The sequence below is a fragment of the Podarcis melisellensis genome (genome assembly GCF_964234715.1).
Source record: "Podarcis melisellensis genome assembly, chromosome: 1".
Classification (NCBI taxonomy): Eukaryota; Metazoa; Chordata; class Lepidosauria; order Squamata; family Lacertidae; genus Podarcis; species Podarcis melisellensis.
In genome coordinates this window covers 66362043-66387256 of record NC_138528.1, presented here as the reverse complement: position 1 = coordinate 66387256, position 25214 = coordinate 66362043, and the positions used below count along the sequence as shown (strand labels likewise).

The 25214-nt window shown below is 41.1% G+C and overlaps 1 protein-coding gene across 8 annotated transcripts in view; it reads left to right on the top strand.

The window, feature by feature from the left end:
- The first annotated feature begins 468 nt into the window (after window positions 1-468).
- TEAD1 (TEA domain transcription factor 1) overlaps window positions 469-25214 on the top strand; it is a 180014-nt gene continuing 155268 nt past the window's right edge. For 3 of the 8 annotated variants that reach the window (XM_081927106.1, XM_081927105.1, XM_081927104.1), the window contains exons 1-2: window positions 470-888; window positions 1668-1804. The gene's annotated coding sequence lies outside the window, so the exon portion shown is untranslated. Of the gene's footprint in view, window positions 889-1667; window positions 1805-2076; window positions 2286-2877; window positions 2977-25214 lie in introns of those variants that run through there. The other 5 variants (XM_081927100.1, XM_081927099.1, XM_081927101.1 and 2 more) reach the window with 5 other exon arrangements.

Genomic DNA, 25214 nt, shown 5'->3' with positions numbered 1-25214 from the left:
CTCTCCAAAAGCGCGCGCGACCCAGCCCTAGAAAGTTTGCATCAGCCTCGTCCGTCCCCAGGGCGCTGCAATCCTGTTGCCTGTATCCTCCGATGGGAGTCGCAGCTGGAACGATCCTCTTCCCTCTTCCCCCTCTCTCGGCGCGCCAAGCCAGCCACGCTCCGCCTTCCCGATTGTGCCTCGGCATGTGAGCAGAGGATCCCATTTCAGCGCCGCGCTCTTGCCCTCCGGCTGATGCTCAGGTGGCTCTCGGTGACCTCTTCCCCCCGCCCCTCCCCACGCGATCTGATCTCTCCCTCCCTCTCCCCCCAGAAACTCCTCCCCTCCCCTCTCCGGCTTCCTCCTCCCCGGACTTTCCAATGAGGTCACCAGCTGCTCGCTGGCTCCTCCCCTCCGCCTCCCCGGGCTGTCGCGGCCCGTGGCTCCGCCTCCGCTGTCGAGAGTCCGCTCCTCGCGTTCATTTCATTCCTCTTCTCATTCCGAACATTCTTAGCATCGCTCGCGCCGCACAAGCCCGTTTCGAAAGCCCAGCCCGCCCTGCCCGCCACCGGTCTGGGGGCAGTCACGAAGCACTGGCAAGGGCTTGCAATAATCCCGCAAGCCAACAAGCTTGTAGAGCCCAAACACACACACACACACGCATACACACACACACATTAAGAGATTTCTCTCTCTTTTTCCAAATCACCACCACAACAATAATAGCAACAACAAGCAAAAAAAAAAAATTAAAAAAATTTACCTCCCCCCCCAAAATTACCAAACAACACCAAGGCTTGGAAATTAAGCAAGCCAAGTCCCCAGGGGAAAGCTGGAAGAAGTTTGCAATTGAATTGCAAAAGGCTGGTGGTGTTTGCAAAGGTGGGGAGTGGAGTGGAGGTAAGTTTTGTGCGGGTCTGTGTCTGGCTGTTTGTTGGGGCGCGTGGGGGCTGGAGGGAGCTGGCTGCTTCCCTGCAGATTTCGCGTTGCTTTGTGTGGCAAGGAGAGGAGCGGGGGGGGGGGCTTGTCCTCTGTTATTTACTTGGGAGAATCATGCCGATCTTCCCTCTTTCGTTCCTTCACGACCCCCTCCTCCTCCTCCTCTCTTCTCAATCTCTGCAGGTGATCTGGGAAATGTGAGGGGGGGGGCAAAATAAAACGAAATCCGGAAAGTCGCCTCGGGAGGTGGAGGGAGTTGTTTCTGAGTGGAGTTTTGGCTGCTTTGGGGGGTTTTCAGGCAGAGCTGCAACAGGCGGCCGTTCCTCTCTCCCTCTCTCGCTCTGCTCCTTCTTGCTGTTGCTGCTTTCATTTAGTTGCCTGAGTCACTGCTTTTGCAGCCTGGGGCGCGCGCGCGCGCTCGCGCCCTCAAACACACACACACTCACTCTTTCGCGCGCGCACACACACACAGACAAATCTTTGGCATTTTTCACATTTTTCGCCAAGAAGGAATAAGTTGGGAGCAGATCAGGCCTTGCAAAGTAAATTGATCCTATCCCTCGAGTTTCTCTCCCTAGTGCCGAGCTTTGGAAAAGTGGCTGGATCTGAGATTTGGCTGGCTTTTAAGAGCTTTGAGTTTTTGCTTTTTGCTTTTCTCTCTCCCGCCCCTTCTTCCCTTTTTAATTTCTTTTCCCTCTTAAAGATGAAAGAAGGAATGTTCTCTTTTGCTGCTTCTTTGCTTTCTCCAGAGCTGCTGCTGCTGCTGCTGGTTAATTGCACATTCAAGTGGAAAATTTTCCGGAGTCAGCAGAAACATTGTATCCAAAAAAGACAAAGTCGCAGTTCCAACAAAACGCGGATATTGTCCCTGGAAAACTTCCTTTCGGTAGGAACCCTAGGATTATTTATTTCCCCTTAACCTTTTAAAGGGATCTTGCACATCCCCTCTTTACACATTAATGGAGCTGCTTCCCAGAGGGCAGAAAGTAGTCTTTGTTCACAGAATTCACACTTTCAAAGAAAGGAAGTCCACTTAGTCTTGGTGGGAAATTAGTTTATCACAATCCAAAACAAAACACAAGAAGGCACACACACAGAGAGAGAGAGAGATACTGTGTTACTCCAACAGTAAAACTCAGATTCGAAGGGGTGTTGGGGTGGAAGGAAGCACACACAACCCTGGACTTGATTTAATGGATTTATTTAATGCTCATTGGTGTCACTGTATAAAAATATTTATGAAACAATGAAATACCAGCCACCTGTGTTTCTCAGGAGAGTCGTTAAACGATTAGAAGCAAGTATCTGTTTTTGATTTGGGGAAATGAAAAGTGACCTCAATAAATGTTTCAAAAGTTAGCGAGCAGGTATGTTCTTTATTTTCTCATTGTAAATGGCTGCTAGTGATGTAAAATATGGAAATCTTTTAAAGCATTTCCTAGATCACACTTCATTTGCACGGGGTGACTTAAAAATATTATACATGTAAATTCTGATTTAAGGTGGCCAATAAAAAAAAAAATAGCTCTGCTAAAACTCCTTATCAGGGGCACTTAGCATTTTATTCCCTTTGCTGATAAAAAAGGAAAGATAGCACCCTTAGCTGTAGTTTTCTGAGATACATACATATAAGTATCAAGCGTGGTTTTTTAAAAAAATTAATGACTGCATTTTCTGAATTTAATATAGATTTTATATTGATGTGTAAATCTTATGGCAGCTTGAATTTTGCTTAAAGGGAAGGATAATTATGTACAATGCAATGGGAACACAAATAGTAACTGGAGACATGCTCTTATATCATGCAACTTTTTTGTTTTTTTAATAAATCCTAAATTTGGAATGGCTGCCCTTGGGTACATAGTGTTTTGCCATCTCTATAAATAGTTGGGAAATACCACTGCAAGGACATTAGACTGTATTGATGGTGCATGCTAAGGAGATTTCAGATAATTCAGAGGGCAATGTTACATTGCCTTATTCCAGAGGCTGCCTCTATATATGCATGCGCCACATATTTTTCAAATGGAATGTTGGGAATTCATAACACTTCAAAAGGTGAACAGAAAGCTCTTCAGGCCTATCTGAATTTTAGAGCTTATTCAAGGGTATTATCTTTTTTTATTTTAAGGAAATTCTTTTGGCAGTTAGACAAGCTTTCACAATTCTTTTTCTGTGCTGATTTGTTGACAATATAATTTATAGCTTGGAGGCACTAATTGCATTAAATATTTTAGATGCATCCAGGAAGATCAAATATCTGGTGTATTGATTAGCACCCTATTTTGACCATTGTAATGGCTTTTATGTTTTTCTTTATGCGGAATGACATTAAAGTATTAATGAGACAGTAATGTACCTCATTGTTAAATTTGCCTAGTGTTCGCAAATAGTTTTAGATGCCTAATGCTGCTGAAAATATGAAAAGTATGTTTGATACATGTTTGATATGCCTTCGTTTTGTATGCAGTACCAAAACCTGGAATGCGTCCACTAAACTTATCACAAGGAGGAGACTCGAGTGAAATGTTGGTTTTGTGTGGGCTTTTTAGTTGAATCGTATCTGCTTTTAGGGAAGTTTAGTAAACAGTGGAAAAGAACAGTCCTAGCACAAGCGAGATCTGGGTCCTTAGTGAATTCCAGCTGGAAGGGTTTTGGTGTTTGAAGAATGTATGTGTGACTGGAAAGCTACTTTAATACTTTGAAAGTCGATTTCTTTCTCTCTCTTGCTTGGATGATGATCTAGGTCTAGGAAGCAATCTAGGCTTTTTGTGGTGCTTTCCCTTGATAATGAAAGTTAAGCTCAGCTATTTTGAAGGCAGAAAGTCCCAAACTGTAGAATATGTAATTCCAGATGTAATTCCAGCAACCCTACTTTAAAAATTCTCAGGCTTCAACACAGCAAAAGGGTACAATCGATATCCCAGTTATTCAAGAACAATGAAGTGTTAAATGTGACTGCTTAAGTGTATAGGAGGGCCAAAATGTAAAGACCTCTTATGATGAGATCCTTGAAGGATAAAAGTACCCTTTTTGTTCTGTAGCAAAATGTAGTTGTGAATCCATACCCTTTAGCAGTAAGATGGCTGTGTAGTCTGTACTTTTTGTGAAAAAACCTGATTTGGGGCTCATTTCCATAATTCAAAGCTTTGCTTGGATTGTGTGTGACAATAAGGAATAATCTCTTAAACTGTGTATTCCCCCCCAAAAAAACACATACAAGATGCAGCATATGCACTCACACTTTAAACCAGTGGTCTTTCTAATATAATAATGCATTTTTATTGCACTTGAAATAGTAGAACTTGCTGCCTAGTTTCCTAAAGCTATTTCATTAGTTCAGGATTTAAAGATTTGTTGCACCAGGGCGCTCGTGTTAAAATGGTATGTGCATGCGTAGTCATGTGATCAAAACTTTGCTGATTTAATACTTAATATGTTTATGTACATGAGATTGTTTTATACTGTGGTTTGTCAGAAAATGATATAACAGAAGAGCGTAATTTACATCATTGTTTTAACTAAAATATTTCCCTAAATATGTAATTGAAGTGTAAGAAATGCTTATATATTATCACCTGGTTATGCAACTTGGAAAACATTACACTGTCCATAAAGTACTACAGGGCACAAATTTGAACAGAAATTATTTCCTACATTTTGTAGGTCCATTGATTTATAAAGAGATTTATGGCACTGTTACAGGAACAGCAAAGGGGGGGGGATGTTTCTTAAAGGGACACACACAGCAGATAAAGTCTCTTGGGCTTTTATTGGCATGTGTGTGTTGTTACAGATACAGTACTCAGTTATGCATTGAAAGTGAATTATTGCTATTTACTATTTTGGAATGAAACCTTCTATGTGAGAGAGAATCTGAAAGTTTGGGTCTTGTATTGCTAGTCTTGAAGACTCTTACTGGACTTGATACTTGGGAGTAGATTGCATTCCAAACTCCACTTACCTGAGAGTAAGCCCCATCAAATTCAATAGGACTTAGTTGTGAGTAGACATAGCTAGCATTGTGTAGTAAATGAGGTAACTAGGGAAAGGCATCAGCAGTGCCTTGTATTTTGATTTCAGATTAAACTAACACTGTATACTGTGTAAATCACTAGCTGTGTTATGTTTAGAAATGTGACAATTGCACTACCAACAAAAGCATTAATGGTGCTAGTCCTTACTGAATCCTCATCTTTAGATATCAAGATCTCAATCCTGCTCTGGATCTGCAGGTCCTCCCATCCACGTAAAAAGTCTCATCTTGCCTGTTCACTGTGGTCCAGAGAGCATCACAACTCAAATGGAGTTATGTATTCAGATGTATGTGTGCATTAAGGAAATGTGCTTCTGTATGTGGAATCTCTATTTGATAGTGGGCAAAAGTATTAATAAATACTTTTAACAGCACCTTTTTTCATGAAGCTCCCTTGAGAGTCTTTCTTTTCTATTTTCTCCTGCCAATGCTTGGGGCAGACAAGGCGGAAGAGCAGTAAAATAACAACCAACTACTACTACTATTATTATTAGATTGTTGTATAACATGTCATATGACGTACAGAGTGGCATCAGTTTCCAGAGTAGTCTCATTCTTGCGCTTTTATGATTGTGGAGTTCATAATCTTGGGATTATAATGAGTGCAACTTCCTGTGTTTTTGTGGCCCATACACACTCTGAGGCACTTGAGCTTCTCTAGCTGTGTATAATATCCCTACATGGATTGTGTAACATCCATAGCTTGTGATGCTGGACTGATGTAACCATTTGTGAAGCCTCATCCTGACACTGATTTGCAAATGCTGCAGGATTTAGGATAGGGCTACTAGAAACTCTTTTTTTTATTTTTAAACTTATATCCCACCTACTTCGGGTGAACCCAAGGTCAGAAAGCAAACACAGTATTTAAAATATAAAACAAGCCAAACATTAAATCTCTCAATAAAATTTTATAACGCTGTTTGGAGTCTGAAGACTTAAAAGAGAGGAATATCTGGCCGTAGTGGTGTCATTAAATCCTCTTAATTTTGGTGGGAGAATTTAAGATTTCAGTTCTATATATAAAAATAGTAATCCTAGGTGTTAGAACAGGTCTACTCTTGAAGGTTTACTGTCCCAAAGCTTAATGGCAAAAAAAGGCTTTAGGATCACAGACATACTTTATGGTGCATTTTGTTGTTGTTGTACCTTTTTCTTTGGAAATTTTTGTATGCTGAGAGGATTTTTTTTTAAAAAAAGCACCCTCCATATTGGAAGAGGGTACTTCCCTACTTTATAGCTTGAGATGATTGAGCAGAAAGTTATTTGTTTATATAGTTTCATTAAATACATGGTGTGTTACAGCACAAGTAAAAAAAAAGCCAGACCTCTGCTCCCAGGCACTTACAATAGTGGGGGATACCACAGAGAGAAGGACAAAAATAACAACAAGGGATAAATATGGTCAACTGCAGCTATGTGTATTTTAGGTATTTTAAAAATCAACTGAAGAAGGGGCCTAAGTGGCAAGGAAAAAACTTTATGGAGAAGGTGGGTTTGAGGGGCAATTTCAAGCAGGGAGGGAAGAGAAGTGACTTGTGACAAACCAAATCTTCAGCATTCTCTTAAAGAGTGGCTGGGGAAACCCAGCCAGATGGGCGGGGTACAAATAATAAATTATTATTATTATTATTATTAAAATGATGGTAATATTTGCTTAAAGGCGGCCAAATGAAATCAGTAACATCTGTTACTATTCTTTTAATTCCTTGCCTTTTTCTTCTTTGCTTCCTTTGACAATGTGAGTGTTGTTTCTACGCCCTGTTTTACTGATCCAAGTTGCCTCCATAGAGTTCTAGCTTTCCCCTGTCTTTGATTTATTCTAGCCATTGATACACAACTGCCTGATGTGTTTCCAAACTGATGCATAATTTTTTGAGAGGAAAAAGCTGGTATCTCAAAAGTGCTATCGGGAGCAAAAGTTAAACATGGTTTTTAAAGCAATTACAATGCCATTGCTTGGGAATCTAAAACGATAATGGATGCTATTACTTTTATTGGGACATAAACTGAAAACTGCTGCTAATTATGGGAAATGTTAATTATGTGAGAACATATTGAACTTATATTCTGTGCAGCAAGATTTTTTTCTTCCAAAGTATGCATCAATTGCACTGCCTTTTTAATGTACACAGTCTTCTAATTATCATAATTCAGTGCAGTACTGTTTTTTTGGAAGGAGTTCAAGGTGCATTCTCAACTTAGCATGAAAGGAATCCTAAAAGATAACCCAAAAATGTTATATATATTCAGTTCTATAGGGAAATACATTTTCAGATTTTATGTTTTTGACTTTTCATATTGCTACAGAGAGATCTATTAATTTATCTGTATTTGACTGTGTTGGGGTGTACTTCCCTCTTTCACACCCCCCCCCACGGTACATTGCACTTAGTTTATTAGATTTCACTTTGGGGAAAAATAACACAAAATCCAGATAATAACATTCAATTAAACACCATGGGCCACTATTCTGGATATTAATATGTGTTTTGTCCATGTTTTTGAGATGCTTTTAGGAAAAACATAAGAGGGAACAGAAATAATTGCAGCATGAAAAAGGATCTGTATGATTCTGCAATGTAAACCAGATGTGAATCTGTCAGTTTTATAAAAGCCCAACTGTAAATCATTCTTATCTATCACTATTCACACCTTGCCTTTATGGCATTAGACAGGGTTGTAAATTCCAATTCAGCCTAGTGTCCAAAAGTTCTTGCACAAGAGGATAATAACTTCCATTTTGTTTAAACTTAAACGAACTGTTCACAGGATTTGTCTGTATTGTACAGAATCAAAGCATTAAGTTGGTTAATGTATTGGATTTCATGCTTAAAAGTGAAAAGTCATTTTTTTAAAAAAAAATCATGCATTTTCATTCTTCGCTACAGTGCACACTCACATTGCTGAAATGCAAAGCAACCCCCAGTGAAACAAAATGACTTCATTTGAGCCAGCACTTAAGAGCAGAATTCACTTCCACAGTGCTGAAATAAAAGAAGCCAAGTGTTTTAAATAGCCACTCCCCTAGGCCAGAGTGTTTTGAGAGAAGCTCATTGTCTAGCTTTGAGCTCTAGCAGTTTGTCTGCCTCTGTTAACTCTCCTAAACCAGACAGCTCGATTTCTAAAGTTGACATCTGGTTTACTCTTTGTTCACCTGTTTTTTTTTTTATTAATGCAAATAGACATGCACGCCATTGCCCCAGAGCTCTTGGGGGGAGGGAATGCTGTTGACAGTTTGTCAAATAGTGCTTCCAGTAGAAGTCTGCAGTAGCCTATTGTTATGCTAGCAACAGGCAACAGAAGTTGTGGCACCATATGGCTAGTATATGCTTCAGATAAGCTATCTGCTAGTTTAGCTTATCAAGAGCATTTTGATATGCTTCGTGTTTGAATCACCAGCAGCTACAGGCTCCACTCATTCAGGTGTCCAATATTCCTTTAGCCAGTTATCCTTTCAGTGGAATCTCTCTCCCCCAACCCCCTTTTTTGCATGTTGCATATTACAAATATCTTGCAGCATAACTGTTTGCAAACTTTCTAGCCCTTTCGTTTTTATCACAGATTCTCGCTGGTCTCTCCCGTCTACAGGCAAGTGGTCATGAAAATAAGAAATAGAAACTGTGGATTAGTTGTAAAGCTCAAAGAACACAGGGCATGGTCCAAAGCATTCTGGAATTCTTTCTGAATTTTTTGCAGTCCTTGAATTCTTTTGACTCTCATGACAGTGATGTGGTTTGCCTCAAGCCTTCATCCTTCTGGTGTTAGTGAGTGGATCGTATTCTTCAAAAACAATTCTGAAGTAAACATTTTGAAGGGTGCGTCAATGTATCAAAGAGCAGGGTTTCGCACCAATGGTCCATCAGCTTCATTAAGGCAGCCTGCGAAATGTCTGTGGATTTGTAGCTGAAGTTGGGTGATGAATGGCAACATTCATATTGATTTTTAATTGTATATTCATTGATTCTTTTATTTCTTTTATTGTATTGCAATTTGAATTATATGGAATACAATAAAATAACAAGATGTAAGAAATAAAAGAACCAATAAAATACAATTAAATGTCATGCAGCCTCTAGCATAGCATATTCCACTTCCTGCAACAGGTAGGAAAGTTATAAGTGGTCAGCCAAGACTGTTAGCAGTTTTCAGGTGGTTCATGGAAAAAGAAACAGTTTGGGTACCACTATTCTAGATTAGGTGCTAAACTGTCGTATGGCTACCTACCAAACTTGGGAGTCGGATTTAAAACCTGTGATGCTTTCCCTATGTCCAGCTTCATAATTTCTAAATGTTTGGTCATGATTTGCATTTGTAGTTTACTTTTTCGTCTGTGGAAAGCATAATTTTTAAAAGCCCCTTTCACCTGAATGTATGAAGATGCTGAGAGAGGTTTGCATCTGAGACATGTTGTGGCATCAGCTTCAGTCGTTTGCTTAGAGGCGGCCAGGCAGGGAGCGTCTTTTCAGTGGCACTGTCGCCCCTCAGAACTGAGGCAGCTTCCTACATTTATGTATGCTGAAAATACATGGCTCTGAGGCCTTTTAGGCAGTGGCGGCCTCCCTGTGGAACTCCTCCCTCCAGATGTCAAGGAAACAAACAACTATCTGATTTTTAGAAGACATCAGAAGGCAGCCCTGTTTAGGGAAGTTTTTAAGAATTGTTGTTTTTATTATGTTTTTAGATATCTTGTAAGCCGCACAGAGTGGCTGGGGAAACCCAGCCAGATGGGCAGGATGATCATCATCATCATCATCATCATCACCATCATCATTTCTGGCCTTTATTTCCAGTTGGTTTCTTTTAACTATCTGCTGTTGACCCTAGTAGCTATTATTTTATTCTGAATTGGTTATGTTGTTGTGCTTCTGTTTTTTGTAGAGCACCTTGTTGTGTATGAAAGGTGGTATAGAAATATCTCAGTAAATAAAATATTTATTTAGGGTTGGCAAAGGAAGTTGCCCACTGCATAAGTCTGCAGCCTAAACAAACAGGCTAAATCAAATCAATGGGATGAATGTGATCTTCAAAAAATTCTGGAAAAAGAAAATTAGCGTCATCTTATTTATTGATTCAGGGTTCAAATATGATTAATGCACTGTAATAAAATCTAATACATCTTATCCTTAATTTTACCTTAATCTTATTTGATTTGGGTCTTTCAAAGAATACAGTAAATTCTTAGCAGACCCAGAATGTGGTAGAAGCCCCACCATTGCCTATTCTGTATTGTGTAGCAGAAAATATCAGTTGTAATAGTCTTTCATTCACATTCATTAAATGGCCTTGGGATAGAATCCTTCTATGTTGCCCTCTGACCCTGCGAAACATTCATTGCCTCAGGGGGCCTTTCCCTTTGCCCCTTCATCCCAACACCATTCTTGTTTAAAGTTATATACCCTCTTCTGTTTTCTTTGCTTAGCTTGTCTTATTCTACATGCTTGAGGGCATTTCTCTAAGCAGTGCCCTTGTTTAGTGCCACCATATTCTTTCTTTTCAAACCACCTTAACCACTGATTTCAAGTCCCAACATTTCTTCAGTATGCTTCACAGTGTTGATAATGACCAGAGCAGATTGGCAGTATTTTTGTTTAAGGATATGCGCTAGGTCTCTGCCAGCATAGGTCTCATTTTCTGAATAGTTTTAGCATATCTTGTGTATTCAATGAATTGGAGGAAACTGGGTCAGCTGCAGGCATGGTGTGTGCATCTGGCCATGGAAGAGTCTTATCTTCCCGAAAAAGCAACAGGCATTTTAAAACTAATTTTGGACTGTTATTTTAACTGAGAATAATTTGGGGCTGGCAGTGTTAGAAAGCATTTTAGAATGTTGGTAAGAAATATATTTTGTTTGGTTGTTATCGCTTTTAGGAATGCTCTTTGCTTTTGTTTTTCCATCCTGAAAGTAATTGGAAGGATAATTTCTATGTGCCACTTGTATATTAACATCTCTTACTTTTCTGTTTTTGATCAAGTGGAGCTAAGGGGTTTCAGCATGGATTAGATGGTGGTATCAGGAGGAAGAGTTTGGATTTAGGCACTAGGGGTGTTTTGGGACAAGGGAGGTTTGTACAGAAGGGATAGGCTCCTCTTGAACAAGAAATGGAAACATGCTACTGGTACTTACTGTCAAAAAGGTGACAGAACAGTGCAACTGGGAAACACTAGCTGGAGGTGTGTGTGTGTGTGTGTGCGTGTGCGCGTGCGTGCGTGCACACACGTGTGTGAGAGAGATGCAGATGTATAATGTGTAATGTGGAGAAAGTGGCTAGAGACTGTTTTCATTTTCTCATACTGGAACCTAAGGTCATCTAGTGATGCCAAAGGGTGAGAGATTGAGGATAGACAAAACAGAACTTCATTGAACTCAAATTTGCTCTACATTGCTTCTTGATGTAGCAATGGCCACCAACCAGGATGACTTTAGAAAGGGGATTAGACAGATCCATAGAGGATAAGGATCCCAATGGCTACAATCATCCATTGATGATTGTATAGTACCTCCATGTCCTGAGTCAACATTCTCAAAGATAAGTCACCTGAAAGCAACAGAGGAAGATGGTTTTTAGCCCTGTGTCCTGATTTTAAGCTTCTGATGATCACCTGCCCATCCTGGGAAACAGCATGCAAAATAACCTAAGCATTTGGTCTCATAAAGCAGGACACTCCTTATAGTCCTAAACGTACTTGGATTATTTTCAGTAACTTTGCCCCTCCTTCAGCTACTGATCCTTTTCATACTTTCAGAATATACGGAAACAGTCCAGCCCTAGTCGCTTTGATTTCAGCGAGCCTTCCTTCCTAGCCTGTGTGTAGCATATAGGCTTCCCAGTCTTCTGCATAGCAAAAACATAACCAATACTATCTAGCACTGAAAAGACCTTACTTGGGGATAGAGGAGGTGTGCCTGGTCATAAAGATTGGGAGTGTCACAGTTGCTTCATGCTGGGAAGAGTGCAGGTTGTCTAGCTGAGAGATTGTGGCAGACAAAGAACAGAATTGAGGTTTTGTATAGCCTGGGGGAAATGCAACGCTGGATCTCGCAGACCTTGGCTTCCCAATTAAGAGGTAGCCTGCAGTTGCCATTCCTTCTCCAGAGCAATTTTTCACTTCCTTTTCAGCCTTGACCCTGCAGAATATGTGATGCTTGTGAGCCACACCTCCAAATACTGGTGTGCCCAACCCCACCAGCCACATTTTCAGCAGAAGTATGTAGGGGCTTTACACATGCACATCTGTATGTGTGTAGAAGACCGAACATGCTTCTGCTGAACATATGGCAATTAAATGTTGAGCATTGGGTGTTCAGGGGAAGTGGAACATGGGATCCATCCAGTGGTAGCCTCTCACGTTAATGGAGCTCATGAAAGTGCTATTTTAGACAGCCCCATTTGCATCAGGGTCTCCAGGTTTTGGAAGATCCTTGGGCAAGACAACCTCCACAGGCTCCTTTCTCTCAAAGAGTCGATCTGCTCATTGCATAAGGGTCCAGAGGGCTCTTGTCAGTTTGCCCCAGTGAGATGTGGGTCTTTGGCAGATGCCTGGCAATATTGTATTATCAACCACATTTCTTGCTAACTGGGGCTTCCATCTTCTGAATTTGAAACTTTAAATTTGAAGTAGGTCTGAAGCCCTGGTTCAGAGGTAATCAGTTAGCATGACCATAGTTAACATCAGTGCAGGGGTTGGTAAATCATCATTATGGTCAACAAGAAATGAGGATAGTAATGTCTACCGTGGAAGAGAATGAAGGAGTACATATTCTGGGGGAAGCCTATCAATTTTTGAACAAGGTTTGTAGGAAAGCAGCATTCCATCTTGCCCTTGGGCTGGCAAATCCCAGCAGCCATGCAGAGGGTCTAACTCAAACTGCCCTCCTACTGAAAGGAACTGACTACCACAATATCTACCACTGTTTGGCACATGTTTTAGAACTGTATGTATGGAAAACCTTCCATAAAGTACAAGCATTTCCCATTCTAAATGAGGCCCTAATAGCCTGCAAAGTATTATCATGATATGTGATAGGTCTGGAATATTAAGTAATACTCTGGCCTGTGAGATTTTTGGAGCAGACCAAAAGAAAAAGGGGGAAAAAACCTTTGAAAAAGGTATCAGCCTGCTTTTAATGGTTCTTCTGTACTGAGGCAAAGTACAGTATTGTAGGCTATTTATTTCTAGGCATGAAGTGCAGGGTGAAGAGCCTTCAATTCAGCTAGCTAGGCCTGTGTGCCCTGAGGTAAACTCTATTTCACAAAGGGAATTTTGATTATGGTCTGCTGCTCTGTAGCACAGTGGAGGCTTCAAGAGGCAAGTGGTAAATGCTACCAAAGAAAAAGCTGGATTGGAGCCACTGACGTCATCTAAGTAAATCTGCTGTAGGACTAAAGCCATAAAATGACTGCCAGCCACAGAGTGCACTTTGGCCTTTTCTTGTCAACTGTTTTACTTTTTTTTAAAAAAAGCATGCTACACTTTCTTTGTTTCTTTTTAAACACGCTGGTAAAACACGCATCCTAAAATCACGGGGCCTCCCACAACGGTTTTCCTTTTCCAGAGTTACTGTACTGTGGCATCTGAGCCTCCTTTTCAGAAATGGGAGGTGGGGGGGGGGTAGCCAGTATTTTTCCACAGATGAAAACTCACTTTTCCTTCTCAAACGTCGGCTTAGGTAGGCAGCCTGCAGTTTAGGTTACTATATATACCCTTCCCCCACAACCAAAACATTTCAGACCTACAAAGTGGTGGCTAGTTATGAATTCCGTATTTGCGCTTGGAAACGTCTCTGCTTTCAAGAGTACAAGTTCCTGTACTCAGGCAGGTACTGTGTGTGCCAGCTTCTGCTTTCATGCTGATCAGCCGTGGAAATGGGACTTCTCCTAGTTGGTTTCCACTAGCTCAACCCCCATTAGTTACATGAATCTTGTGGATTGGTAAGAGCAATACACTAGTGGATTTTGTTGATTAATATATGGATATCTGTTTCTAAGAGCCACAATAGCATATCCTACCTGTCATTTGTTTCTTGTAAGTCAGGATAGGTCTTGTCTTAGAAGCTCCCCCCCTCTCCTTTTTATGCTTTAAAAGCCTTTTAGAATACAAAGGGAAATAAAACATTTTAAAAAGAAGTTGAAAGTGATGATGAGTTGCAATGTTTGGGGTCTCTTCCTCCCCCAGCCATAATACAGATTTGTTCTGCTTTAAGACAGAAATTAAACCTCATCTAGGCTGGTTGTCAAGTTTTTTTTTTAGTCTTGTGATTAGGCACATATTAAAATCAGTATCTTATCCATGAATCATTAGATGACTCAGTTCCTGAAACCACTACAAGCTTCTCAGTTCTTGGCTACATCCATAAGCAGGAAATCCAGACTTGAATAACTTCCTTTCCTAGTGCTGGCTATAACAGCGTTAGTGGTTAGTGTATGGTGCTTTTGTAAGCAATAGGAAGATGTACATCAGAGGAACAAAGGCACTTGACTCAATTTGCTGAAGCTGTTTATAATCTGTGGTCTTGATTTTGGATGTCTGGATACCTTGGCATATGCAAGAGTGAATCAGAGCTGCTATCTGGATTTTTCAACCGTAAACATTCAGGATGTAAAAATGAGTGACATGACATTCATGAACTCATGAACGTACTTGCAGCTTTTTCCAAAACTGCTACATTCAGCCCTCCTCTGGTTTTTTCTTTTAATTAAAAAAAATTGGCAGCAAAGATACAGAAGTCAAGAATAGTGGCTGGAGAGAAGAGAGAAACCTTGGAAGAAGTAAAACAAAAGAAGTCATATTCTGCTTCCTCATCAACCATCCTGGCTTGTCTCTTGCAATGAAAGCTGGTTGGTTCTACATAACCAAGGCCATTCTGACTACATAACCTATTTCTGAATGTGAACCACAGTGTAGCGTATAGTGTTCAGTTTTAATTTTTACTGTTTAAATGGATGTTATTCAGCTGTGTTCATTATGTAAAGTCAAAATTAGCCCTAATTTTAATCCCTTGCACTGTCTGCAAAACGTATTTCTCTGATAGTATTGACTTAAACAGAAACAACAACCAAAAAAAGCAATTAGCTTTCCCATTCTTTTTGCTGCTATTCCTATCCAACCTGAACATTTCTGTGCCAAAACAAATATGGCAGTATAATGGCTTTGAGATTGATTAGGGACCACACTTTGGCACCGTGCTTTGTGTATCGGCCTGATAGTTACCATAGAGAAATCTTAAAACAATGCACTGATTTGGAAATAGTTAAACTGCTGAAAATATATGGTGCTCTAAAGCAGAGGTGGCTAACTTGTGGCTGTCCAGATGCTTCTGGACTCAATCTCCATCACTCCCAGCCAGCATGTCCAGGTGATGGAGGAGGATGGAAAGAGGTGCTCTGAAACAGGTAAGAGGTAATAATAGCAAAGACTGGAAGTAGAGGCAAAATATGGCCACCTGTGGGTCTTAAAGCTGCAAGGTACATCTGCTAGGCATCACATTGGCTACTCCTGGTCTAAAGGCAGTAGGCTATTTTTAATAATATTATTTCCTTATTGGAGAAGTTATGCCCCACCTTTCAAATTTTGAAATGGAAACTCTCACTGTGGATGTAGACTTATTTATTTGGGGTAGTGGTGGTTTTTGTAGCTACTTGAGCGAAGCATTCTTCCAACGTTAATTCAGAGAAAAATGCGCATGCTAACCTATGGCATACAGGCAGGCCCCAAAGTCAAATGTTGCATTAGAGCTTGAAGGAGCAGCCACTGTTTTGTCACAGTTCTAATGAGACTTGTGTTGAACAATAAAATGTATAATCAAATAATATACAAATAACTCTGTTTCAGGTGCCTTAAAGGATCATGTTATCCTGAAGATGCTTAATGAAAGATACTTAAAGTTAAAAAATTCAGAACTGTATTGTTGTTGAACCTAACCTATCTCCAGTTCTTTGCTTGCTGTAATTTGAGTCCTGTGCAATTTTGAATTGATAAATCTGGGACTTGGATTTCCTAGCTGTTTGAACAAAATATCCTAAATCTGACTTAAAAGCAGCGCAGTTCAGTGTTAGACCAAGAAGCAACTTATCACTATAATGTGGATTTTCAGGTAGGAATTAGAGGCCTGCGGCAGCAAATTATTCACTCCAGTCAGTGGCTAGTGATTGATTCATTAATTAGAATCAATTTAAATGGATTTGCAAGGCTCCTATAACAGCTTTTCTTATTAACAGCATCAAAGCAGTAAGGTGTTCAAATACGTTACCTTAAACAAAATATAACCAATCTATAAGAGTTGTTTACTTGCATTTGCATAAGCAGATCCTTCCTGTTGCACACACATTTTATTTTTAGTGAGTCTCCCCCACCACCATATATAGTCCTTTAATTTCTGTATGAATACATGCGTTTCACTCATGGATTTTTTTGAGATATTCTGAACCTACAGGTATTCAGTTTTAAGTCCTGTTCCTTGCCCAATGAGCATGGGGCATCTTTTCCCGGTGGCACTGTGCACCATAGATTACAGCAAAATCCTGGGCAAGGCTTTGCCCAATATCTTCTCTGTGTGATGGGCTCACAGGAAAAAGCTGTCCCATGAGCCCTTGCTGAAGAGGGGAGGGGGAAGCCTACATAAGGCTGCTTCCCCTGGAACTCACAGCCATTTTGCTCTGAGAGGTTAGAGCCTTCACTGAGCAATTTTGGCTCGCTGGTTGACAGGGCCGGAAAGGATTTTTTCTTTCTCAACCCGATTGTCACTTGGTTGGGGTTTTTCCGCTTTTCTCTCAGTGAAATTATGGCTTTCCTTTGTTACGCGGAAGAACATTGTATGAGGGCAGTAATGGCACTGGTCAGGATCAACATAGCATATGGGGGGCTCCATAAGGGGCCTGAGAGGAGAATTGACCACAGCAAATCCAAGCATGGGTTCAGTATCTGCCTAGCTAGAATCTGCTCCCTGGTCTCCCTGTGAGACCTTGTTTACTTGGCTTTGCACCACAGCAAGGTTCAACACTGGTCGACTCCCATGGAACAGGTTTGGAGCGATCCAAATTAAACTGATCCTGGGACCCAATCTCATGCCAATCCTTGCCATGCCTACTGCTGGCCTGATTTTATCCCATCACTGTTGTGCAGTCTGGTTATTTTGCTGCTCTCATGGGTCACATAATGTGCCTGCCTGGGCAAAAATTACATGCACTCTCTTGAAAGGTGGTCTCAGTAGGGTTGCGCTGACATATACCCTCATTGAAGTTATACAGTAGTGTTGAGACTGTACCACTCCAAAGTAGGGAGTAGCTGTCATTGTTTTACTATTTTTTCCTCTTCTCCAAAACACTCTTAACACAGAAAACCAGAATAGTGATGACAAGGATTCTATATTTTCTTCTTAACATGCTTGGTTTTTTTGTGAAATCAAAGCACTCACAATAGCTTACTCCAGCCTGAATTCTTAAGTGGTAACGTCCTAGGATAGCCATACCTGTAGCTACTGTAAATACGCAGATAAGCTGTAAGGGCCAGTGATAGCAGCGAGTGGATTTTAAATGCAGGCATTTAGTGCTACTTAAATAAATATATTGAAAAAACTGTCTATCACAGAATTAGATGCACATCAACTTCAGTGAGCACAGAGGTTATGGCTTTAATATTAAATACCCATAATAATAGCCATGAATGGAGGAGGAAAGATTAAAAACTGAAAGTGGAGTAGATTGATTATAATGGCTCTTCTGTGATTTTTGATAAGTAGAAACTGAGATGTGTTACTTCTTTCTTCTTTCTTTGGCGATCACTCGTAGCCGAGTAAGGCTGTCTTCCATAAACACGGTTTTAACAATGAGTCTGTAAGTGACTGCGGAGGCCAGTTCTGGACCCACACGTCCTGCCACAGTGAGGACATTGGTTCCTGGGTGGGAGTTGATCATGGTGTGGATTTGTCAAGAGTGCCTTCCTCTTAGCACGTTTCTCCCTTGCGTTCTGAGTTCAAGTGTTTTCAAAGTCCATGACACCTTTGGTAAAGGCTGTTCTCCAACTGGAACTCTTGCAGGCCAGTGTTTCCCAGCTGTCGGTGTTTATACTACATTTTTTTAGATTTGCCTTGAGACAATCTTTAAACCTCTTTTGTTGACCACCAGCATTACGCTTTCCATTTTTAAGTTCGGCTTTGGAAGACGATCATCAGGCATCCGCACAACATGACCAATTGATGTTGAAAAATCATTGCTTCAACACTGGTGATCTTTGCTTCATCCAGTACACTGATAGTAGTTCGCCTGTCTTCCCAAGTGGTGTGTAAAATTTTTCAGAGATACCGTTGATGGAATCTTTCGAGAAGTTGGAGATAGCGTTTGTAATGTCAAGTCCTCCTTTCTGGATCTCTGCGGTTTTACTACTGCCTCCTTCAAGCAGGCAGGGACCATCCCTGCTTGCACGGAGGCATTAATCACCTCCCTGGCCCAACCAGCTGTCCCCTTCCTCCTAGTTTTCATCAAGAAGAAGAAGAGTTTGGATTTGATATCCCGCCTTTCACTCCCTTTTTTAAGGAGTCTCAAAGCGGCTAACATTCTCTTTTCCCTTCCTCCCCCACAACAAACACTCTGTGAGGTGAGTGGGGCTGAGAGACTTCAAAGAAGTGTGACTGGCCCAAGCAGCTGCATGTGGAGGAGCGGAGACGCGAACCCGGTTCCCCAGATTAGGAGTCTACTGCTCTTAACTACTACACCACACTGGCTCCAGGAGGGGCAAGGATCCGGTGCCCAGGTGGTCACCTTCACAAATCCAAGCACCTTGTTTACATCCTTGAGCCTTACTAAACCCATCCAACATAACAGGACCAGACAGTGCTCTGGGAACCTCTCAAGATTTGTCGGCAGTAATAGTGGAGTCAAAGTCCCAGTGGATGCAAATAATTTTCTCTGAATTTCAGTGTACAATAAACCATTTTTGTGTGAGCTGGATTGATCTTCTCAGCCAAAACGACAAAGAAATATGCCACAGTTTGTTTAGATGTCTTCTTTTTACTATTTGTTTTTTAAAAAATGTGACTGGCATAGCAGTTTTGCAACCTAAAAAATTAGCTATTACTAAATTACTTTATCTGAAACTCTAAAGCTATGTTGAGTTATTAATATATACATTTAATTGGCCTAGGGTTATTTGACCTTGTTCCTAGCTTTAAATTCCTTCTCTGTTTAACTAAAAGAGAAAACGAGGAGTCAATGCTATGAAGGTCCATTAATCTATTGGCTATTTTCTTGCAGAAAAGTCTTTAAAAAATAATGACTCATCTTTTATATCATGTTTACAGGGTTTATTTTAATGTGTAAGATGCCATGTGGGTGTTTGTTCTATAAAACTTAGAACATTATCTTTAAATGATATAGAACATGGAAATGATATATTTAAAATGTGTCTACAGGTTGACATTTTAATAGAATTGCCCTGTTACTAATGAATTCCACCCCACAGTTTTAGGACACTATTTTAGGCTCCGTTCAGATGCTTTCCTAAGACGATTGTCCAGTTCCTACAGTCAAAGCATGGGCAGACATTTTCTCTTCCTGTATGCATGAAATACTAGGTTGTTTACTCTTTCACCTTTCCCTGAGGGGAAAGAATTGCACAAATTGGGTTTATGCAGAGATGAATGTCCACATGGACTGTCTGCACGACACTTTAAGTTATGAGAGTAGTGGAGGGCATTGAAAACCCGAGGATGCTCCTTTACCACAAGAACAAGATGAGCGGCCAAGGTAAGCATTTGAACTGGGCCTTATTGTTGTTTATCTCAGGATGCAGCAGATCAGAAATGTGAATCAGCTAATTAAATAAAACAGAGTCTTGTTCACTATGGTCAATTCTGATGCTTACCTTGGCTGGAGATTCAGTTCCTGTGTTGGAGGAGCAGGCTTTCACACACTGCTCCCCCAAGCTCATAATGGATATCCACATGCGCAACAGCCTGAATTATGCACATTTCCCTCTTTCAAACAGTACTGTGGATAAAAAGGAAATTGTGTCTGTGGTTGGAGCTGATTTCCACTGTAAGTCCACATCTGACATGTTCTTGAACTGCATAAAAAGTATATGTAAATGCATGAAGCGATAAGAATTTGCTTTTTTAAGATAGATACGAGGGCTTGTGCTGTTCAGGGTGTGGCAGAGGACTCTTTTGCATCCTTATTTCCTATTCTCACACCACAGTACCCTTGTCCTCCCACCCGACTCATTGCATGCTGTTTTATGATTTGACTGGTGTAGCCCATACAGACTTTTGGCCGACACTTTAACTGACATTAGAAAGTTGAGGTAATTTTACAGTGGTACCTTGGATTAAGAATTTAATTCCTTCTGGAGGTCCGTTCTTAACCTGAAACTGGTCTTAACCTGAGGTACCACTTTAGCTAATGGGGCCTCCCATTGCTGCCACGCCGCTGCTGCACGATTTCTGTTCTCATCCTGAAGCAAAGTTCTTAACCCGAGGTACCATTTCTGGATTAGTGGAGTCTGAAGCGTCTGTAACCCGAATTACCACTGTATTCTGTTTAATATTTCAACTTCTGCATGTTTTAAAGTATGGTTGTGATTTTTTCTTGATTTTACTGCTTTATCTTTTGTAGACCGCTTTGACGTTAGTTTACAATCAAGTGGTGTATAAATTTTATGAGTAAAATGAATAGATAAATTAACATTTTTAAGGAAAGCAACAGCTTTATAATATTTCATACAATAATTACTTATAAACTGACGCTATACATCAGGTGTAGAGAATCTGACGTTGCGGACTACAACTCCCATCATCCATAGTCATTGGCTTCCTGGGCCTGATGGACGTTAATAGTTCAGCAACATCTGGAGGGCCAAAGGTTCCCCATGCTTTTTATGCATGTTTTCCCCTTGGAAAACCAGGAGATGCAGTTGTGTCTGATAAGTAAATATGGCTGCAAACATGCTTACAGTGGAGTTAGTTCAGTTGATCTTGGGATGTGTGTCTGGTGGTAGAAAATAGTATGTGTATATATGTACTTATTAGATATAACTAGTGCAAAATTTAACTAGTGTTCATCTATTCTGTCTTTATTGACTACTAATTTTTGACTTTGTAAGAGTGCATTGGGTGGAGGGAACCATGTGTTTGTGTGTAAGAGTTATATAGGCATGGCGCAAGCCACTGAAACAGTAAGCATACCTAATGAGTCATATTTAGACATAGTGAAGCTGGCATTGGGAAGAACTGCAGCTGCTGGACTCAAGCAGGTGCAGTTGGGGGTGTTATAGGGAAATCTGAGACGGGAGATTGCTTGCTTTTTAGCATAGAGCTGAAAAAGCCTGGAAGCTGACTTTTAAATGTTGGTTCTCTTCCCTCCACCGCTCTGCTTGCCTCTACATAAATTTAAGTCCTGCTCCCTCAACTCCCACCATCTGTAAAAAAGAAGATGATATCTATTAATCTGCTGTAGAGACCTGTGCAAATTCATGGGGTGATATACGAACCTCAGATACTTGGAACAGTGTATTTCTTGGTATCTGTGTTGAAGGCAAAAAGCGCTGCTATGGTCAAACGCTGCAAATTTCACTCACTAAAGCCGTACAGTTAGCTAAAAGTTCACAGGGCTTGACATAACTGCTAGACTCAACTGGAACTGATTTTCAGTTCTAGGGTCATGTCCCCATGTGCCTTAAATATTAAAATCCCCTCTTATCAAAGGATGCTTACTTCTGTACAATCCATCTGGGATTCACAGGCAGATAGGAAGTTGCAATAGTTGAGATCACCAGCCTTTTGGGGCCTGAGGCTATACTGGAAATTAAGAAACTGTCATGGTCTTCTCAAAACACCCATTCTTGAGTGGGCACTATTGAGTCGCTATTCAGACCCCCCCCCCCCCGCAAAATGCACAACATCTACATACACCCCAAAGCCGATAAAACACAGGCAAAAAAGTAGGCTACCACCTACTAGGTCCTCTAACCTCAGTCAGCTGGGGCGAGGGTTCCATGGGGCCCACAGATGTTGGAGTCATAGCCAGGAAGATTTCTGTGCTCCCTCTAGACTTGACTGAAAATTGTCCTCAAAGGCGTTTGGAGCAGGAAATAGCATTGTAGGCGCCTTTTGTTGAAACATGCTAACAGGACTGGTGGGACGTGCACAACCTCCTGAATAACCCCAGCTAAAGAACTTTGTTACCTTCATTTTTATGTTTTTGTGGATGCAGCTTTGATTAAGTAACAGAGACAGAGCTAAGGCATATGGCTAGTCTAACATGCACGAAGGTTGATAATCCTGGAAATCTATCTTTCTACTGCCATCCTTACGGCTACCTTTTTTTGAGGGTGGGTGATGATGTCTGGAAGCAGATACTTTAAAAATCCTTGCATAATGAGCTTCCCTTGAAGTACTTTATATATTGAAGTTAGACGCACTTGTAGCAAAAGCTGGCACCAGGAGTCTGTTCAGCACAGATGACCAGTATTCAGTAATAATATTTCCAGTGTTTGAGCCACCAATACAAAACTGCTTGGGTAACTTTGTTTTGCTGGCAAAAATATTTTATGCTTGTGTGTGAGAGAGACAGAGATCCAGGCAGCCCTTGTGTTCTTTAAACTGCCTCTCCTGTACTTTGCAGGAATTTAGCTATGACCACTATTGTCACAGATGGGTCAGATGCTATCATATTTCGTTATTTATTTATCCACTGCATTTTTAAAAAATGGCCCTTCCTCTAAATTGAGTTCAGAGTGGTATACAACAAAAATAAAAAGAACAACAGATAGCTACCCTCAAAAACACAAACATTAGTAACTTTTTTAAAAAAATAAAAAAGACCCTCAGCAAATTAACAATTCTGTTATCGATGCTGCTTGTGGAAGTAATCTTCTGCTTCCAGATGAGTGGGTGATCAAATGCTGCCTGAATATCAGAATCGAAGAGGATAAGCGCACTTTCAAGATGAGGGGATTCCACAGTTTGGGTGCCCCTAGTTAGCCCCTGTGTGTTCACAAACTGGCGATGGATGCAGAGAGCAATGTTCAGGAGCTATATTGCCAGGCTCTCTCCTTCCACTTGTGCACAGTTGCTTAGAAAGCTTTCCTCCTGTTGCTCACATTATTTATAGCAGTCAAAAATCAAGTACTCTGATTTATATATACACAAAATGTCTGTCATTATATTGCAAGTTCCCTGCATCTAGATACCCAGAATGCCTTGGTACTTGGACATTTGGCTCCGGTTTGTGAAAGTTCTTTGGAAGCCGAACATCCGATAGGGCTTCCACGGCTTCCGATTGGCTGCAGGAGCTTTCCTTGGTTTCTTGGTTTCTGAACGTTTTGGAAGTCGAACGGACTTCTGGAACGGATTCCATTCGACTTCCAAGGTACTACTGTAATGTGTGTTTATGTCTGAGCAGACGGTTGTTCCTCATTCAGCTGCATTTTATTCCATTACATTATTCCATTGCATTTCTAGCCCCCTCTTTTTCTCTGAGGAGCTCAAGGCAGTGCACACGGTTCTCTTCCTCCCCATTTGACCCTCACAGCAACCCTGCGAGGTAGATTAGGCTGAGAGGTTGTGACTGACCCAAAGTCACCCAGTGAGCTCCATCATAGTCAAGTAGTTGTGGTGGGATGTTGGGAGGATGCCTGATGGTCCCACCTCTTTGTTGAAACATCTGCACCAGGAACCTCTGGGTACTTGTACACATGTAGGACCCTCTGCAAATATCCATTCCAATGTGGCGTGGGCCAAGTGCAATCCCATCCCTGTGTCTGTGTACATCTATACCTGACTGGGGCAAAGGAACGAAAGGAGGGAAGTCACCAGTGCAGGAGCAGGAGACCAGAGGTCCTCTAAGGTGCGCAGAAATATAATTTATTGAACCCCAATGCATTTTGAATGTTCTTCATCAGGCTGCTTTCTAGTGTGCTCTGTTCAGAGTGATCCCACTATAAAAGGCACACACAATCACAGGGGAGGTGGTATGTTCCTCAGTACCTGCTGCTGTGAATTGCTGTTGTACTCCAGCCTTGCTTGTCGACAGAGAGAACAGGACTCTGAACTCATTGGGCCTTTTGTCCTGAACAAGCAGAGCTGCTCTTCTTGTGAAGATGCCAGCTTCTTTTCACCTTGCTTCAGAGGCTCCCCCCACCCTGTTGCCTGAGTTACAGTGGGTGCTCTAGTCCAGTTTTTAGATTCTCTCCCCCCACGCCGGCACCCCATGGCTTGGAAATGCGTCGCCGGATTCTTGGGCTCCATGCCCTGTGTCATTGTAGGAGTGCCTGCGGGTGGACGCTTTATGTCAGGAACACTTTTTTTGCACCTTTAAAAATAGCATGTGTGCACGACAGCTGTAGGACTTTGTCGCTCAACTTGAAATAGTAATCTTAAACAGAGATATTACCGTGCCCTCAATGAAAGCGATTGGCAGAAACTATTATTATCTTGTGTGCTGCTCCCTTGTAGGGAACAAATGCTTTGCTGCCTCATTCTCGTACAAATCCTTCTTTTTCTATCCAGATATTTCGTAAAATACCTTGCGGAAGTTCTGTTCGTAAAGGTGGATATAGATTTAAGACACATAGCCGTAATTACCTATAACTTCTGTACAGTGGTACCTCAGATTACATACACTTCAGGTTACATACGCTTCAGGTTACAGACTCCGCTAACCCAGAAATAGTGCTTCAGGTTAAGAACTCTGCTTCAGGATGAGAACAGAAATTGCATGGCGGCAGCAGGAGGCCCCATTAGCTAAAGTGGTGCTTCAGGTTAAGAACAGTTTCAGGTTAAGAACAGACTCCGGAACGAATTAAGTACGTAACCAGAGGTACCACTGTACTGTGAATTAGTGTTCCTGTAGTCATCGCATTTGTTGATTTGATTTAATTTCGTTATGGATCGCCTTTCCACAGTAAGCTGTGCTCAGACTACCTTACAACAAACATTCATTTCGCAAAATGAGAAGCGTTAGGGTGGGGTAAAGAAGCAAGTTTACAGAATGTATCAATCAATTCAGATAGCTGAATATGACTGCATTGTAAGGGGTTTGACTAGATGATCCTCAGGGTCCTTTCCAACATTCTGTGATTCTATGAGATAGGTTGAAAATCAGTAATACAGCATACAGAATAAACACACAGGTAAAAAAGCTAAGGAGCAAGGTAGTTATACCCATTTTACAGAGCGATGACTGAGGCTGAGAAGGATTGACTTGCCAAGGGCACCTGGAGAGTTTGTAGCTGGGCTGGGATTTGAACCTAACACTTCTTCAGTGGA